At 33.6% G+C, this 20,262-nt stretch overlaps 1 protein-coding gene across 3 annotated transcripts in view; it reads left to right on the top strand.

The window, feature by feature from the left end:
* LOC130216025 (guanine nucleotide-binding protein G(q) subunit alpha-like) overlaps positions 1-20,262 on the top strand; it is a 53,381-nt gene that overhangs the window by 6,109 nt on the left and 27,010 nt on the right. The window lies entirely within an intron of this gene.

Below are 20,262 nucleotides of genomic sequence, written 5' to 3'. Positions count from 1 at the left end.
TAGTAGCCTCAACACAACTGAACAAACTCAGCACATTGAACATAGAAAGCCAATTGAAAACCTAATGTTTTGGTGCTGTGCAGTCCATACAACCATCTTAACACTTGTCTCAGTTATGATATGATATTTTCTTTTTAATTGTGCGCTTGTTTACTTTTTGTACTTTCCTCTCCATTTGTGATTTTTGGACACACAACGATGGTATGTTAACTTACAAGAGTACAGCTTTTTTTAAAAATGTCCTTCAAAGTAGATAAATTAAACACGGTGAAAACGGAGAACTTTAGAAACAATTGCGCATTTTTAGTCTTCTGGGCCATTCAGTCCAATACATGATGGTGGATATTGTTGTACCGCCATAGTTTTGCCTGTTCACATGTTTGTAAGCCATGGCAGTTTGCATTTTACTTCATATTGCTGCTTTTTTTATATGACAATGTTATGTAATTGCCTACATGTTTCTGGTGGCAAAATGCTAGGCCAGTTTTGCTCATTCATTGTATAGGGTGGGACATGAATATGTTTTCAGATGTTTCAGTGTGATCTGTGCATGACATATAATGAAATATCTGTTACCTAATGATGACTTACTAAAGATTTTGTAATATTGTGCAATAACAAGATCTTAACATCTTTCATTTACATAACCAGCTAAGCTATTGTGACATTTCATCTTTTCTAGCACACTTTCTCTCTTTTTATAAATAAAAGTATGCAGCTATTAAGTAAAATAAATTGTATTATTAGGTATTGACATGTATAAATAAATAATATAGCACTTAATATAAAAAGGTAATTAAAGTAAAATTTTTGCATGGTTATAATGTACTATTTTTTTTAAAATTCAAATTATAATATATATATCGGGTCAGAACATGACCCAGAACAATCAACATACTTGATTGAGTATTTTGTGATAATGATAGCTAGAGAATCATTTACTCACTCTCCACTTAACACAAACCTGGTTCCAAAACTTGCTCGATATTGAAAAATATTGACATAGCGATATTTGGATTTTCTGCGATTTATATATTGCGATGTCAATTCATTTTCACCAGATGGTGAATAGCTCTATTTGGAAAGAATTCATTATTATGGAATGGAGGATTCTGTAGGAGATCGAACCATGCCTAGAATATAGGAAACAAATTACAAGCATAGGTACATACAATGAAGCAGGGGTGCCCAAACTTTTTTGTGTAAAGGGCCAAAAACCAAATATCATGGAGAGCCGTAGGCCGAAGGTAAATATGACGAACTGTATTACATTAAAGTTGCATTAAAATTGGTAATTTCCTAATTTACTTCATAGGATTTAAAGTAATGTTTTCTAATTATTTTTAAATATTACTAACTAATGCAGTATATCTTTTAACACAATTAAAATAATAACTTATTGCAATACATTACATTTGAAATCACAATCTCAAAACCATCCCCATCATTCTTCCTCTCTTCTCAGATGGATTGGCGGGCAAAATCAGAGGTTACCAACAGCCAACTTTGGCCCGCAGGCCCTAGTTTGGGCATCTCGGCAATAGAGCAATAATAAAAGTCAAATTTCTGGGGAATCCAACAGTTTTCAGGCACAGATATTGAATAATAAAATATAAAATTAAACAGTTTTCATCATATAAATAATTCAATAGAATGAATTATTATTAAAGTTTCAAATGATGCATTTTTTTTATGACCAAATGCTTTAAACTCTCCCGAAAACTCTCATATGTTCTGATTTGTCGTGTGGTCAACTATAATCCAAACATATAAACTCAACATTGCACATCCATTGCGGATATGCACATTGCGATATTGATGTTGAAACGATATATTGTTCAGCCCTATTAGACACAAAAGAAGATATTTAGCAAAATGCAGGAAACCGATAACCAATGATTTTCATAGTATGTTTCTACTATGGATCTCAATGGTTACCAGTTTTTAGCTGTCTTCAAAATATCTTCTTTTGTGTTTAAGATATAAAAAAAATTCTAATTTTTGTATGAATATCCCTCTAATTATTTTTCTAGCAATACATTTTAGAAATAAAAGCACTGACATTGTGTAAAAAAGCTATATAGTTTCACAGAGTAACCAAATATGACGTTGTGCAGCATCCCTAAACAAAAACATTGCGAAATTCATGCACCAACCCATCAAATCCAGCGTGTTTTTTTTTTTTTTTGGACAATCGTCTTCAGCTATTTTCATTCATCGATTTGTACGATTTGGACACATATATTGTGTATTGGCAGCGTTTTTTGTTCTCTAGCGCAGGAACTGAGGATGCAGGGCGATTGAGGTAGAGACAAGCTTGTGCGTGTGTTGGCGTTCTCTGCTGGAGGGACTTGAGCCGAGGGCAACCACTCTTCATTTCCAGCCCACACTTCTGCTGCACACATGAATGCACGCTGTTGCTGTGTCACATGATCCGGATGCAGAGATCCAGAGAGAAAGAAAGCAAGGAAAAGGATCTCGTCCGTCACTCACTTGAATGCCTTATTCACGAAAAACGTGCTACTAAGCAACTTGTTTTCTGGCTCGTCTGAATGACAACCCGGACTTCCAGGTTTCTTATTACGCCACACGGTCAGCTCTAGCCAATATTTACCTAGCCGAGTTGAAAATGCGACGGGGTATAGAGTCTATAACACCTGAGTGTTGCGGAGGAGCTGGATGACTCATAAAGATTGTACAGAATGTTTGTTTTTTTTGGACACGCCTAGCACAAAGCTGACACTGTTCTCATGCAACAAACATATGGCCCGTTTTTCTTTCACTTTTTTTGTAAATAAATTCCCCCTTTGTGTCATTCTTTTTTTGTTTCTGAATTTTAAAGAGGCCACGCGATGCTTTCGTTTTCATTTGGCTTATGATATATCGGTTTATGCTTGTATAACAGCAGTAAAAGTTACAAAGTTCATCGTTTGCCTCTGTATCGAACAAAAATGCAATCCAGCAGAGCTGTTACAAGTGAGGATTGCAGTTTGTTTTGTGCAAAATTAGAGATCTCAATTCTCCTACAATCATCAAACCAAATAAAATTCGCACGATCAATTCGAGAGCTTTTGAATAGCAAAAAAATACACTTAAATTAAAATAAACACTCACTCAAATTAATCAGGATTCAAACGGTCCTGGAAAAGTCATGGAATATTGACATGGTATTTTCCAGGCCTGGAAAACTTTTGGAGAAACAAATAAACCCCAAATGTTTTGGAAAAGTCATGATAATTTGTTTACCAAATATATGTGTACTTGAACATATTTGAGATGATAACATCGGGTACATTTTAAATACAATTGCGCTGGCTGTCTCTTCACAACTCGCAGTTTTAGCTTCGCCTCTCTTTCACTTGCTTTCATTGTAATTCAAGATACATTTTGAGTGTTGTGTCCAGAAACAATCTCTAATAACTACAGAGGTAAGATACTGTGGGTGTTAATTAGCTAAGGCTAATTTATAATACAATATACTATCATTTATAGCACTAGCCAATATTTCTGAAGTATTTTCACACGGAGAGCAAGATACTTTCTAAAAACTATTTTGCAGATGTAAAACTAAATATAAACTACACAGATTGTCACATATTTGTTGATATGCTGTAATAAATTTGAACATACGTTTTGGTTTTCGTTTACCACATGTACATAGACATTACATAAAACATCATGAATATTTACCTCAAAGTTTTGGAAAAGTCATGATGATTTGTTTAACAAATATCTGTGTACTTGAACATATTTGAGATGATAACATCAGGTACATTTTAAATACAATTGCGCTGGCTGTCTCTTCACAACTCGCAGTTTTAGCTTCGCCTCTCTTTCACTTGCTTTCATTGTAATTCAAGATACATTTTGAGTGTTGTGTCCAGAAACAAACTCTAATAACTACAGAGGTAAGATACTGTGGGTGCTAATTAGCTAAGGCTAATTTATAATACAATATACTATCATTTATAGCACAAGCCAATCAGTGGTGATGTCCTAAAAAAAAAAAAGTGGTGTACTATTACCCACCCAACTCGCCCATGCTGTTTTATCATTTTACCTGAACGTTTCAGCGAGACATCATTCAGACTTTGAAAAACTCACGAAATTTTCTCACACCTGCTGAGGTCGTCAGGGGGCGGGGAAATGGCGCAAAATATAAACAAGAATGCACCAACTGCAACAAATTAAGATGAGAGTAAAAAAAAAAACATTTGTTATACAGTTAAGGGATGCGAATATATGTAAATTAAACAAGTCTATACAGCAAAACAAGTGAGTATACCGAGGGTATACGCAATTATTGATCCTCAGAAGTCGTAATACCCAAACAGCTAATGAAAAAAAGTAGGCATACGTGCGTATAGCCCCGACTAAACCACTGAAGCCAATATTTCTGAAGTATTTTCGCACGGAGAGCAAGATACTTTCTAAACTATTTTGCAGATGTAAAGCTAAATATAAACTACACAGATTGTCACATATCCGTTGATATGCTGTAATAAATTTTTGGTTCTCGTTTACTACATGTACATAGACATTACATAAAACATCATGAATATTTACCTCAAACAAATTATCATGACTTTTCCAAAACTAACAAATATCTGTGTACTTGAACAGATTTGAGATGATAACATCGGGTACATTTTAAATACAATTGCACTGGCTGTCTCTTCACAACTCGCAGTTTTAGCTTCGCCCCTCCTTCACACGCTTTCATTGTAATTCAAGATACATTTTGAGTGTCTTGTCCAGAAACAAACTCAAATAACTACAGAGGTAAGATACTGTGGGTGCTAATTAGCTAAGGCTAATTTGTAAAACAATATACTATCATTTATAGCACAAGCCAATATTTCTAAAGTATTTTCACACGGAGAGCAAGATACTTTCTAAAAACTGTTTTGCAGATTTAAAACTAAATATAAACTACACAGATTGTCACATATTTGTTGATATGCTGTAATTTAAACTTACGTTTTAGTTCTCGTTTACCACATGTACATACACATTACATAAAACATCATGAATATTTACCTCAAAGTTTTGGAAAAGTCATGGAAAAGTCTTAAAATTGTAATAGTTAAAATGTGTATGAACCCTGATTAATTGTTTTGGGTAAATGATGCATACACCCCCACACACACATAATTAGGTAATGACACAATAGCTATGTTTTCATTCATCTATTTTTATACGCGTTTTTTATATGCGTATAAAAAAACGGTTGATGGAAACGCGCATCAATTTTGAAAATGCGCATGAGAAACCTATGCGCATAACTGAGTAGGATTAACTTTTTATTTGATAAAAAAAGATGAGCATAAACTAAGATGGAAACACTTTTATCAAACAAATTCTATTATGCGCATTAAAAAAGTCATGTGATTTCGTTTTAACAGATCATGTAGTGATGAAAATGTGTGTGAATGGATAAACCAGCAGGCTGAGCACATTGTAAAACATCTGAAATGTTGTTTTGGTCATTCTGAAATGTCAGTATTAGTGTTGTCATCACCTCCAGAATTGTAAAGAGCGTCTGTGCTCCGCATCTGATGCCTACAAACACCACCACCTATTCATTGCGTGTCGGGATTGTCTTCTGAGGTGCAAGTCATTTAATAAATCAAAAAGATTCACGCAGATTCTCCTACCGCAGAAAATTCTGTTTTTACTGTTGATACTTGGCGCCAGTAATCAGGAAGTGACGATTTTGTTCTCTTTGACTCATTTGATGGAAACGGTGCTTTATTCGCATGTTTTTTATATGCGATTATTCTAGTTATGCATATAAATTTAATTCACATCTTTGGATGGAAACATAGCTAATAACTTGCTCAAAATAAGCCATTTGAGAGTTAGCCTAGCTAAAAATAATCTGCTTAAGTGAGCGATCAACTCTGAATAATCGAACAAAGTGAGTGAGTAAAAAAATAATGGTTTCAAGGAATGATCCATTCAAAATAATTGTCATTCATTAACTGCACACATCTACGTTAAATTTTTCAAACATTATTATAATGCTGGGTCAAAAAATATGTGAAGATAACGTTAAGGTTTTAGTGAATTGTTGAAAATTCTCGAAAATGAATGAAATTGACTTTAATTAAGCTAGTGATTGGTATTTCTTTGTGTAATTGCGTAATTGGGTCAATAGCAGACTTCCAGTGAACTTCAGGACAAATTGAATGTTAACGATACTCGCAATTTTTGTCTCTAAATACTTTGATGTAGGCATGGCACGATAACCAGTTTCAAGGTTTACTGTGATTTGGAAAAGTCAAGGTTTTAAAACGGCTCAAATTTTCTGTTATACCGTTCCTAAGGTATATGTAAGTTTTTTTTTTTAAATGTGTTGTAAAGAAATGATTAGAGTAGATGAGTAGAATGATTGATTTGATTTTTTTTAGCCCGACATCTTTACTGATCCAAAATATTATAAATGTTTCTTTAAAATAAATACTTTGTGTTCGAGGAATAAAAGTTTTTTTTTTTTACCAAGACATTTAATAACTTATTTCAGAGCAGTAATCACAATACTTATCCAAGGTTATCATACCGTCTGAAACTTATACCGGCTCATGTCTACTTTAGTGATACTATCAAGCTGCTGCTTATCATTTTATGTTCCTGAAGGATGTTCTGTTCACATGGCCAATGTTTGTTCGCCATATATGTGATATCCTTGTGCATATACAGTGTGTGATTAGGTGTAGACATTCAGGCTAGGCTGAAGCATTCAAAAGTGTGTACTCGTACATTGTGTCTTACATGTCCAATAGGGTAATTGTGAACGAGTGGGCTTGACAAACCACCTGTAGAAAACACTCTTTCATCTCTTTGACAGTTCAACCCACATTTGCACCAGACGCCTTATTTGGAATCACTCCATAGCTCTAAAAAACACACACCAAAAAACATTGCATTCATGACTGCCTCACACAGTCACACACTCACAGGTGAGTGGGCCTGACAAATTACTTGTAGAAACACTCTTCTCTCTCTAAAAAAAACACCCCTTCTTCCTCACTCTAACACTTAATTCTCTAAGCACTGTATAATTTTATATAATTAGCACTTCTTGTGTGTATTGCCTTCTCTTGTTGAATTGCTGAATGCCTCGATTGTAAGTCGCTTTGGACAAAAGCGTCTGCTAAATGTAACAAAGTTGGCAACTTTATATTATAGTAATGTAATATACTAACAAAACATGGCATCCAACTCAAGCAATGCGCCATATTTAGTTTGTCTTTGTATTTTATACACCTACACCTGTTCTTGTAGGTATTTGTAAATTGCAGTGAGGTTTAACAGTTATATAAAATTACTTGTAATTGTCAACATTTTAACATAATTTTCCTTTTTGTATCAAATTATAGAGATCAGTATTGATAACAGAACCGATATCTACTATACTGTACTGAAACTTTGAATTTTGATTGGCCAAACACCCCAGGTATCAGATTTAATGTGTTAGCTGGCCAACCAGGGAACCATTGGGCTTTTCAGAAGGAGTGGCTTTGTCCATCTCAGTCAAACTATTTTAGATAGACTGGGAATAGAAACATTGCATACTGGGAACGGCAATAATGAACGGTATATAAATAAAAAATGTTAACACTCTTTTATACCGCCCAATAATGGCTTTTTAAAGTAGAATTATATGGCCTTGTTATTATGTATAATTTGGCTAGCTCTTGTTGAATGGCTCTCAAGAACATAAACAAAAAAAAACTGGTGTAATTGATTTCAAACTCTGCTCCTCACTCAAGCGGCACAATCTGACCACTGTGGTGGTGTTTATGAAACGCCAGGTTAGTATTTGCAACCACATAACGATAAGAGTTCAGGATTTGCATGCAAGTTTAAAACCATGCAAATACCCCCGCTAATACACACCTCATGATTTCCATGTTCAAAGTAGTAGGCTGGAGTTGCAGAGACTGTAAAAAGTATTTGTGTTTGTTCAACAAGTAGTTTCCAGTATCGGGTTCATGATAGTCTCGTGAAACAGGAGGGATTGGCTAAGTAGAAGTAGCTGGCGTTCTTTTAGAAACTACTACAGTGATATTTGTTGTTTAATTTTCCTGTTATTTATGATCTGTAATTATTTTAATCGTAATTTTAATATCATTGTTTTTGTCTTGGTTTTTAATATTGTTGCAATTATTTTAATAATTCTTTTTATATTTTGTTAAAGATTAACAATATAATCTATAATAACAATAGTATTAAAGTTCTATAATTTAATTTCAGAATTTGTTAGATTTCATTTTTATGAATTGTGATTTTTATTTAGATTTATTTTTCTTTTTTTTAACAATCGGATTGATCGGCAAAGTAAACTGTAGTTTTGTTACTTATTTTCTTTGTTTTATTTCTCTAGTGCTGTTTTGTGGTCCTTTTTTAATTTTAAAATGATTTTATTATTCAGTTTTTTATTTTAATGTTTTTTTTTTTTTGTTGTTGTTGTTGTTGTTTTTTGTTTTTTTACCAATTTATTTCTTTTATTTCTGCTGTATGCAAGCATCTCTGTATGCTTTTGTGGACCGTAGTGACTTGAAGTCATAAATAGGCTACAAAAACATTGCATAATCTGCCTTCAGTGCATGATTCAAATGTTACATATGTTGATATGGAAGCTTTGTCTTACCCTCGCTTCCAGTTCTCGAGTATGTGTGTGTGTGTGTGTGTGTTTGGCATGCACCCACACACACTTGTATCCCGACATGGGTGTATTAGCTGATGTGAGCTGATTTTTCTGTGGGTATCCGCCATTTTACACTGGCAGGAGAAACCGGTTATGTAGATCTGGAACTTATTAAAATGATAAGTAGTTTAAAGAATAATAATCAGATTCTATATGTAAGTTATAGAATAAAGGTTCAAATTAAATGGTTTCCATAAAATATGCATGGGATAAATGGCTGATATTTCTCAGACCATTTAGTTGTTTGGCCAGTATATTTGCTAAATTAGATTCAACATAAAAATCACAGTGTGTTTACATCAAAATACATGTACTTTAAAAATGACACTTATTTTATAATCTTCAAAACGATCCCCGTTTACACAGATTTGCAAAATTAGCTGAAATTAAAGCTGTATTCTGCATGCCAGGCCAGTAGATGGCGATATCAGTTAAAAAAAAAAACGCTATCTTCGTACATGCAGTGCTATATTTCACCATTGTTGTTATGCTTAATCTAAATGCTACATGGCATTTTTCTGAAATTATAATACACATAGGGTTGTCAAAAGTATCGACTGCGGTACCAATCGATACAGAAATTTTTTAAATGTCCTTTTCCCACTTGCATTTGATTGTGCAGATTCATAAACACAGCTGATTGGCTGTTATGTTCAAGTACTCAACCAATATGACTGTGATTGGCTGATGTTCACTGACTTCACTGATGTTCACAAAGTACTGAAGCATTGAAAGCCGCGTCTATCAGCTGATCCATCTATGACACTATCTATAATCGCTGTAGAAGTTAGGAATTTCTGAACTTTTCAAGCGCTAATGGAAGCGACAGCCAATCAGATCACTTTATGCAAATACCCCAGCTCAAACTAGCTGATTGCAGACTAATTTTATTAGCTGAAGCTGCAATGACGATCGTGTCAGCCTCAACTTCAGATATGCCCTCTGTCAAACATTGATGCTGGAGCCCCGTGTGAATCAGGCGTAAACAAATTTATGAGATAAACACTGACAGATCAGTGGATAGACGCGGCTTTCAAACATCTGTATGTCTGTGTTTGTGCTAGCTCTTTTTAAAAATTTGGGTTTGGTTTACAAACGCTGTTGTATTTATGAGTGGCCAGAAAGATTAAAGTTGCAATCAGTGGTAGACGATAACGACACTTTTACTGCATTACATGACAAAACACGCTATTTTTCCACTGCATCTTCTGAATGAATAGGAGTACATAGTAGTTTCGAAAGAGGTCACTTGCTCAGAAGCAAGATAGTGGGCAATTACTTAATTAAAAATCGCTTCACGAGTTGCACTGAACAGGCAATTTGTGAGTTGTACTGACATTTGTGAATGAGTCAACCCAATTATTCAAATGATCCGTTCAGAGTGAGACTACGATTCACTGATTTTACAGATTGACCTGAACGTGGTCGAGTGTGTGAATATGGTTTCACATGTTTTCACTTAAATCATCATGAATTATCAGTGTTGTCATCTGGGCGACATCAACTTTCTTGCTAAATAAACATTCATCAGCAAATACTTTTACTTTTAATACTTAAGTTAATGAAATATTGAATTAATCAGAATTGAAATTCTGAAAAGGAAGACTTCTAATAATGGAGTAACATTTGACTATAGGGTATCTGTACTTTTACTGTTGTGAATTTGTGTACTTTGTCCATCACTGGTTGCAATTGGTTTATTATTGACAACAGTGTTGCGTAAATAATGCTCACGTTTGGTTATAAAAGCATTTTTCTGGCTATTCTTATCAAGACTTGTTTAAAATCTATATATTTATTCATTGTTTTTATTTATAGTCTAGTAAGGAGGGGGATGTGGCACAAACAATTGTAAAATATATATCTTGTACTGTATTTAGTAAGAATTTAATCAAATATCATTTTAAGATCAACTTTTGGCGTGAACTACGAATAGGTATAGCAAAAATGGATGTGCAAGAAGTTTACTCGAACCGGCTTTGCTGACAAAATGTGAACCTTCGATCATCCGCCCCTTCCTAAACCGAACTACAAGCGTGAACACCATCACCTCAATTCCTGTCCAGTCATATTACACCAATACAAAATGTGCTATGCTATATTCATATTATTCATACTACGCATGCATATTACTGTAAATCAAGCAGCAATGCGGCCAATCTTTTTCGAATTGCATCTTGCCGTTTTGTGTTTGGTTCTCTGCTCAAGGATTGGCAGGTCTGACGCTGAAAGAGCAGGACTCTATAATGTATGGCTCCTCTTTGAATCACTGCTAAATGCTGAAAGATGTTGCCATTGGAAACCTGCACTGCTGCACTGTGAGCTCACAGACATGAATATAGGATGGATTCAGTCTCACTGCGTCCTTCCTCTGTAAAGAGACTGCGTTCGGGCCCTGATGTTTGACCTGCCATATGTGGTTTGCAGTGTAAAGTTCAGGGAGATGTTGCTTTTATATAATCAGAACTAATGGAATTTATGTTAATGGGTTCTTTGTGGATTAATATGCAGGAGTTTGTTTTATGATAATTTACATTCAAAAGGACGTTGTTTTTTGGACTTGTTCACTAATTCTGTATATATCATATCAAAAAATTCAATGTTGTCAAAAAAATCATTCATATTTAAAGCAGTTGTTTTCTACTCAATTGTATTATAAATGTATTCCTGTCATCCAAAGATACATCTTTAGTATCATTACTCCAGTCTTCAGAATTGCTGCCCAATAATTATTAATTAGTGCAAAATATCTGCTCTGTTTCATATTTCAGTGGAAACTGTATTATGTTTTCATTCATTTGTTTTCTTTTGGCTTAGTCCTTTTATTTATCAGGGCTCGCCACTGCTGAATGAACCGCTAACTTATCCAGCATATGTTTTACGCAGCGGATGCCCTTCCAGCCGCAACCCAGCACTGGGAAACACCCATACACTCACATTCACACATGCGCTACGACCAATTTAATTCATTCTATTAACCTACAGCGCATGTCTTTGGACTGTGGGGGAGACCGGAGCACCCCACGTCAACACGGGGAGAACATACAAACTTCACACAGAAATGCCAGCTGACCCAGCCAGGGCTCGAACCAGCGACCTTTTTGCTGTGAGGAGACAGTGCTAACCACTGAGCCACTGTGCCGCCCTCATATTATATTTTTTGATGATTATTTTGGAATAGTGTTTATTTGAAATATTTAGTGGCCTTGAATGCATCTCTTCTGAGTAAATGTATTAGTTCTTAAATAAAATTGTTCTTAAGTGCTCATTTTTTTCTCAATTACAATTGTGATTGAGATTTTGCTGTTTTGATGTTATTTTTATTAGAAAGTAATTATAATTTTGTTATATTGAAAAAGTAATATAGCATATAAAGTATAGTATAATGAAAATTGGCTCATATTATTTACTTTAATGCTGTAAAAATTAAAAGTTATATAATATAGTATGTAATTATCAATATTTGGATGGCAGAATTTGATATATGAATTTGAGACAACAGTGTGATTTGTTTTGAATAACTTTAATCAGATAATTTATTAATTTTGACAGTCCTAGTATTTTTTTAAATATTAATTAGTAGTTATTTATGTATTTTCTAAATATAGATGCTACTATGTTAATAGCCTTTGTAAGACCCTGTGAAATCAGTTTTTTTCCCCCCAAATTCTGTTTAATATTGTTCCAAATAATTACATGGGTAACACTTTATTTTGATGGTCCCTATTGCACATTTTGTGGACTAAAAATCACATTGCAACTAAATGCCAATTAATTCTCATTTAAGTATTAGTATACTGTCTGCTTAATATCTGCTGATACTGCTCCTTCAGCAGACAATTAAATGACTATAAGAAACTTTGCAAGTACATGTCAACTTACACTAACCCCAACCTAACAGTCTAATCATAATCTATTGAGAGTTAGCTGACGTGTAGATGCAATGTAACTTTAATTCAACAAAATGCGATAAAGGGACCATCAAAATAAAGTAATACCATGACATATTATGCAAATTTTATTTTCTGCATAATATCAATTATGCAGATCAAATAAAGTTTTAGGATATCTTTTTATACTTGCTATTCATTTTTATAATTATTGTTAGTGAATGATATGAAACATTATATTGTAACAATTTTATTTAAGAACTAGTACATTTGCTCAGCAGAGATGCGTACAACGTCACTAAATATTTCAAATGAACACTATTCCAAAATATTCTGCAAAAAACAATAAAGGGGCAGCACGAATGAGCAGTGGTTGGCACTGTCGCCTCACAGCAAGAACGTCGCTGGTTCAATAATTATTTAATATTTTTTTAACAATATATTTAGCAATATTGGGATTTATTTTTTTTATTTAACCACTTCATTTTAAGTTACCAACATTACAAAAAATGTTAATAGTAAAACACAAAAAATGACAAGCCGCTCACGCATGGTTTTCTTCACCATTTTCTATGCGCTTTGCACTCACGCTCCCCTGATGTCTTTCTTTAACTAGGCGACCATCAACCGTTTTCTTAGAGGATGGCAAACGGACAAACCATTGCTGCAGCTCTGATACAAGTTTATGGAGAAAAGTAAAAAGCACTGCAGTGCTTGAATGCACTGTGTTTGTCTCGGGGAATTAGTCTACCGTTATTACTGATATGCGTATGTTCCAAACAAAGTGTGAAGCAGATTGGTTAATTCTAGTTACATGAATCACGGTGCTCTCGCAGCATTTGGAAAAATTCAGATGTTTTTCCAAGTAGGTGTACCTGGAAAATGCACGCATGTCACATGTGCGTGGTTTGCACACCATGTGCACGCCATGCAAGTCGCGCGCCTCCTTTGGAAATGACAAACTTGCACGCTAAGCTTATTGGCATTCCTTCCAAGGCATGCGCTCAGCACCCACATTTTAATAAAACTATAACGCTTCATACCCAACCTTTTTTTTCGTTCTTGTCAATGGTGTTAGGTCAAATACCGATACCGATGTGATCTCCCAGCCCTACTTGTATTACTTCTTTACTTTGTGGCAGTTTGTTTTGCACCTCCATTTGTTTAACTACAAGTTCTGAAGTTTCCTCTTATGGCCTTCGAATTGTCACTCAACCAAATGTTTGTGTGTTGGTTTCCCTCAAAATGACCTAATATGGAGGAAAACCTGATATCAAGGTGCTCCAGCAATGTTCAGAGCACTTTCTTTCAATCTCTGTGGCGCAACTGTTGTAAAGCTGCGGGGAGGTTCAGTTATTTGGCAGACCGATGGAGTCAGGAGAGCAAGGCTTATGCAAGCAGGCCATTTATTGGGTTTCCCCTGTCAGTACAGAGAGAGAGAGAGAGACTGAGCAGAGAGTCAGCAGGACAATCCAGCTGTTGGAGGAAAAACTACCCATGACTCAGCGCAGGGAGAAATGATAGGAAATCAGACCTGCATTACCCAGATGAGCTCAACAGATCTTCATCCTGTGAATGAACCACATAATTGTGCCTTCGAGAAGAGAATTCCAAAAGCCCGGTGAAGATTTAGTAATGTCATTTTGCTTTGTTGTTGTTGGTTTAAAAAAAAATGTATTTATATTTTCCCCCCCACTTACGCTACCATGCTATTGGTTTGGATTAAAGCCTATGCAGGACCCTATAAAATCAATCAGTTTTTAAAACGTTTTATTGATTATAAAGCTTAGTGTTTCATGATAAATAAAAATGATAACACAATTGTGATTTATTTACCATTCTCTGATTAGTAGTAAACAAAGTCTTTTAAAGGCAAGTCATTTCACCGAGTGGCCATCTTTGAAACCCGCCTCTCGGGCAGTATGCTCGGGAATTCTGTTTGAATAATTAAAATTTTAAACATCTAATTCCAAAATTGCTTGCCAAGCTAATAGGATTTTGGAATAAAATTTCATATTAGGAATCACCAATAAAATTAAACAACCATTGTCTCTTTAGTTTCATTTGTAATCTTTCGAATCACATAAAATCTGCAAAAACTCACGGCCCTCCCACTGTGTATCCATGAATGCCTCCTGTACTAAAAGACGGGGCTTCAATTGCTATATTGACAGCTTCACTTTTTTCCCATTTTCCCCATCGCTTTCGAAATTGCATACTTCCGTACTATGTAGTATGCTATAAAAAAGTATGCGAGCCGAGTAGTATGTCTGAATTCATAGAATTCAAAAAACAGTATGCGAGAAGTACCCGGATTACCTACAACTTCCTGCGACATTCTGAAATGCGCATCCGATGCACGCTACGCTATCCCTTGGTGCCACGCGAGAGAATTCGTGTACAGAAGTGAATCGACGCAACTGACGCAAGGAGGTTTACGTGATTATTACAAAAATGATAGATGCTCACTCAAACTGCTCATACTGCTCACATTTATACTGTATAAAACAGGGATCTCAAACTAACGGGGGCCATATCAGTGACTGACAATTCATAGGAGGTCCAGTAGGTGGGGTGGTCAAAACCACAAGTGGCTATATGCGACTGCACAACAATGATACAGTGATTCAAAAATGTATGTTTTGGGCCAAAGGGTGGGCCGCAAATAGCCCGCGGGTCGGCAGTTTGAGAGCGAACTTTTCTGAAGGACTAGTAGTAAATTTAAATTCAAATGCAGTACCTGAGTAGTAGGTGATTTTGGACGCAGCCAAGGTTTAAAGTCGCCATGAAACGGAAGTTATGATTATCCTGCTTCTATCATATACCATCCATGTACATCCTCTTGAAATGGTCCTGAAAAAAAATATTGGGCGGTGCATGATTTTGGGTTTGGGAACCGATTGGATTGTTGAAATTTGGGTGTTGCTAACAAAATGAAGGAAGACTGATGAATGGACGAATTCAGGAGAGAAACATTATTTTCACCAAATAATTATAAATGTAAAAATACATTGTTGATTTATATTTATTTATATATATATATATATATATATATATATATATATATATATATATATAGATAGATAGATAGATAGATAGATAGATAGATAGATAGATAGATAGATAGATAGATAGATAGATAGATAGATAGATAGATAGATAGATATATATATATAGATATATATATAGATATAGATATATATATAGATATATATATATATATAGATATATATATATATATAGATATATATATATATATATATATATATATAGATATATATATATATATATATATATATATATAGATATATATATATATATATATATATATATATATATATATATATATATATATATATATATATATATATATAGATATATATATATAGATATATAGATATATATATATATAGATATATATATATATATAGATATATATATATAGATATATATATATATATATATAGATATATATATATATATAGATATATATATATAGATATATATATATATATATATATAGATATATATATATATATATAGATATATATATATAGATATATATATATATAGATATATATAGATATAGATATATATAGATATAGATATATATATATATATATATATATATATATATATATAGATATATATAGATATATATAGATAGATATATATATATAGATATATATATAGATATATATATATATAGATATATATATAGATATATATATAGATATATATATAGATATATATATATATAGATATATATATAGATATATATATAGATATATATAGATATATATAGATATATATATATATATATATATATATATAGATATATATATATATATATATATATATATCTATATATATATATAGATATATATAGATATATATATATATATCTATATATATCTATATATATCTATATATATATATATATATATATATATATATATATATATATATATATATATATATATATATATATCTATATATATCTATATATATATATATATCTATATATATATATATATATATATATATATATATATATATATATATATCCACAAGAAGAGTAAATGTTGACTTTAAGTGCTTTCGTTGATAAGTGTGACTAATATTCTCACAACTATGGAATCACTTAATGGTTGTCTTAAATCATCTGTGATTTATGAATGGGATTTTTCCTTCTTTATCAGTAAACTATGTTTAGGAAATATTTAGACTGTCACAATTCTTTTCTGTCACAATTTCTTTAGGCAAGGCAAGTTTATTTATATAGCACATTTCATACACAGTGGCAATTCAAAGTGCTTTACATAAACAGGAATAAAAGAACAAGTATAAGAGAAATAAAAACAAACAATAAAAATGGTAAATAAAAATAATAATAATATAAAATAAATAAGCATAAAAGCAGATAAAATGTGTTATAAAAGAATTAAAAAGAAGAGAAAAATATAATAGTGCGATCTGTCGGACGTAGCACAGTGCTCTTTCAGTAAAGGCACAGCTAAACAGATGTGTTTTCAGTCTTGATTTGAATGTGCCTAATGTTGGAGCACATCTGATCATTTCTGGAAGCTGATTCCAGCAGCGAGGGGCGTTAACTTTAAACTTAATTTGACAGGTTGCCATAAAATCCTTTAAAATTTATGGGAAATTGAACCCGCATTGCCCAAATGAGCTCATCATATATTGATATATACCAATTCTTAAATAAATTCTCAAAGATTTCTAAAACATGGTGATATGATTAACTTTTATGTAATTCTATTCAGCGGCTTTAATTAAGATTCCTGAAATTTGATTTCAAATTGTGAAGTTATTTTGCTTGGTATTTAGTGCTATTTTGTTTTGTTGCACAAATGTATTTATATAAATGTATTGTTCATAATTTATTCACCTATCATTTAATTACACTATTTTGTCAAGTTTGCCCTAATTGTTTGAATAAATATCCCATAAGGATCTTTTAAAACACTGATATGTTTCTCTTTAAAAGGTTTTTGGATGCCACGTTAGTTTAATGCTTAAAGGGATAGTTCACTCAATTTTAATTGTCGTCCTTTACTCTACTACTTCACTTCTTCCAAGCCTGTTTGACTTTCTTTCTTTGTGTTGTACACACAGGAAAATTTACTAAAGAATTTTGGAAAAACATTTGTGAGCCATTGACTTATGTTTTTGGTTCCTACGGTGGATATAAATGGCATTCTTCAGAATATTTTGTTTTCTATTTAACAGAAGAGAGAAATTCATAATGTTTAGAACCACTTGAGCATGAGTAAATAGTAAAGTTTCATTTTTGGGTGAACTATCCCTTTAAATAAAATGAAACTTGAAGGTGATGTGGTTTTCGTGCAAAATCATGTTTGCCTACCACAAGGAAGCTCTTATAAAGCCATGTGAGATTAATGGACCTCCGTTCACCTTTTATTCTTTTTTAATTGTTGTCCCTCTTGTTTGTTTAAATAAAAGGCAGTTGTCAAGGATGTCAATACTCGAATTGTATGTGTGTCAAGATATAAAACCTGCAGAGCTGGTTATCATACCGATCGGAGACCGACTTTCTCAACTGTTGACTCTGTATTGTCAAGATGGTAATAAATGCTGAAAACTGGAAGAGTAACTCGACTTGTTTTCCCCCCTGCCGATCCAAGACCTCCCAAGCTTCCAGGGAAGTGGTATTGTTGAACTTTGGGGATGAAACATTTTTACTGCTTTGAGTCATCAGGAAAGTCATCAGGAGTAGTGTAATACTTGAGGAGACGCTGCTGTTTATAGAGTTTCTGTTTTAAAGTGCTGCTATGTTCATTTAGATGTTGTAGGATTAGATCGTGAAGTTAAGCATGTAAGAGTTTGTACATTTTTGTACGTTATTCAGTTTTTTTTTTCTGTATGGTAGGGAGTATTGTATAAAGAATTTAAGCAGGACGCACACTAAATACAGTGCACCATGCCTTGTGGAATTGTAAACATTGATTTCTATGAGGGTATATGCACACTGTATGCCATTTATTTGCGTTGATAACTGCAAAGGCAGGATGTACCAAGCAGCTTTTTGTATAAGTTGTGGCTGTTCCTCCACACACAAATGCAATATTGGCAAATATTAATAATGAATAAAAGTATTAATAATAAAAAAATAATAATAATAAAGAAATAGTAACTTTTATAATAATTTTTTACAAATTTTATAATAATAATAACATGTAAACATGTTAGTTGCAGTCGTTTTGGCCCTAACGGCCTTCCATAGCTGTCGAGCACCTCTCAAAAAAAAATTCAACTACATGTAGCGCAAGCTCTGTGATTGGTTGGCTTGTTAACTCTGACCAGTGTGGGCAGGATTGCGAGCTGTGCGAACTCATTGAAGCTAGTGTTTACAAGTGTTGAGTCCCGTGAAGTAGCTCTAGATGGAAACTGTTGTTTTGTGTTTACCTTTATAATTAATGTTGTTGCACGTCTGTCGGTTCACTCCTCTGAATGAGCAAGTTTTAGTTACTTGTGCGTTAAGGTAGCATAGCATTCAGAAAAAACAAAACACCCACGAAGAAACATGACACAGAGGAATGTAAAAACCTACTGCTAGCTAGCGTTTCGAAAGTGTTATTGCAGAGCAACAAACAGCGCATATAGTAATGCATGTCTGTGCGCTAGGCAGGCACCGTGGGTCACGCCGATCACAACACGCAGAAGTATAAACCAGCCTTTAGTATGCAGATCCGACACAGTTTCTAGGCAATTCTTAACTTTTAATTTAGAGGCCAATTCGTATGCGTTTGTACGATCTCATTCGTACAATTAAGCATGATTTGCTTATCCCCAATGATGGTTGGGTGGCATGCCTCCTTTTTAAAATCGTACATTTTTGTATGACCAAACTTATACGAATTAGCCACTAAACTGACAAAGCATAAAATAGTTACGTTTCCTCGGAAGATCAGGCTGGCCGATCTAACCACTATTTTTGGCGACCAGCAAAAAGCCACGGGGATCCTCCAGATCCTAAAAACTGTATTAAAACTCCTGTCAGGGTGAAGATATTAAAATACGGCAGAGTATGTGTAGTCGACGTCAAAGTTTTTTGTTGTTTTCTTTTTGATGTCAGATTGTACACCTAAATCTACGTTGTTTACAAGATGTGCATTTGTGTAATGGATGGTGATCCAAGTTGCCAGCCAATCAGACCCAATAATAACCTTTTTTGAGGCTTCTGATTGGCCAGCATGGCTTTGCGTTTAGGTGTATATCGCCATCTGATGCTTTGGCGTGCTCTTGACTGTACTTCATAGTATTTTTTTCTGATTTTAAAATAAAATGTGTGTAATTAGCTTTATTTAACAAGTCTATGAGATGGCTACCGAACCATTAATACATTTGATACATTTAATTTAATGCGTTTACATTTGCCATGGTTCAGCCTCGAAGTTCCTTGATTACTGTGCTGAAATGACAGTATAGTTATAACTGAAATAGCAACTTGTCATTTACCATCGGTCTTAAGACTAGTTTAAACTTCTGTGTCGAGTGATAGCCGAGACCCCCAGCACATGCCTCGTGCGTAGTTATGCACTTATACTTCTGCGTGCTGTTTGTGTTGCTCTGCAATAACACTAGCTGGTAGTAGGTTATGTTATGTTCCTCTGTATC

This window comes from Danio aesculapii, chromosome 22, assembly GCF_903798145.1.
Source record: "Danio aesculapii chromosome 22, fDanAes4.1, whole genome shotgun sequence".
In the NCBI taxonomy this organism is placed as follows: Eukaryota; Metazoa; Chordata; class Actinopteri; order Cypriniformes; family Danionidae; genus Danio; species Danio aesculapii.
Note: the sequence above shows the minus strand (reverse complement) of the source record. Positions and strands in the feature narration are given on the sequence as shown.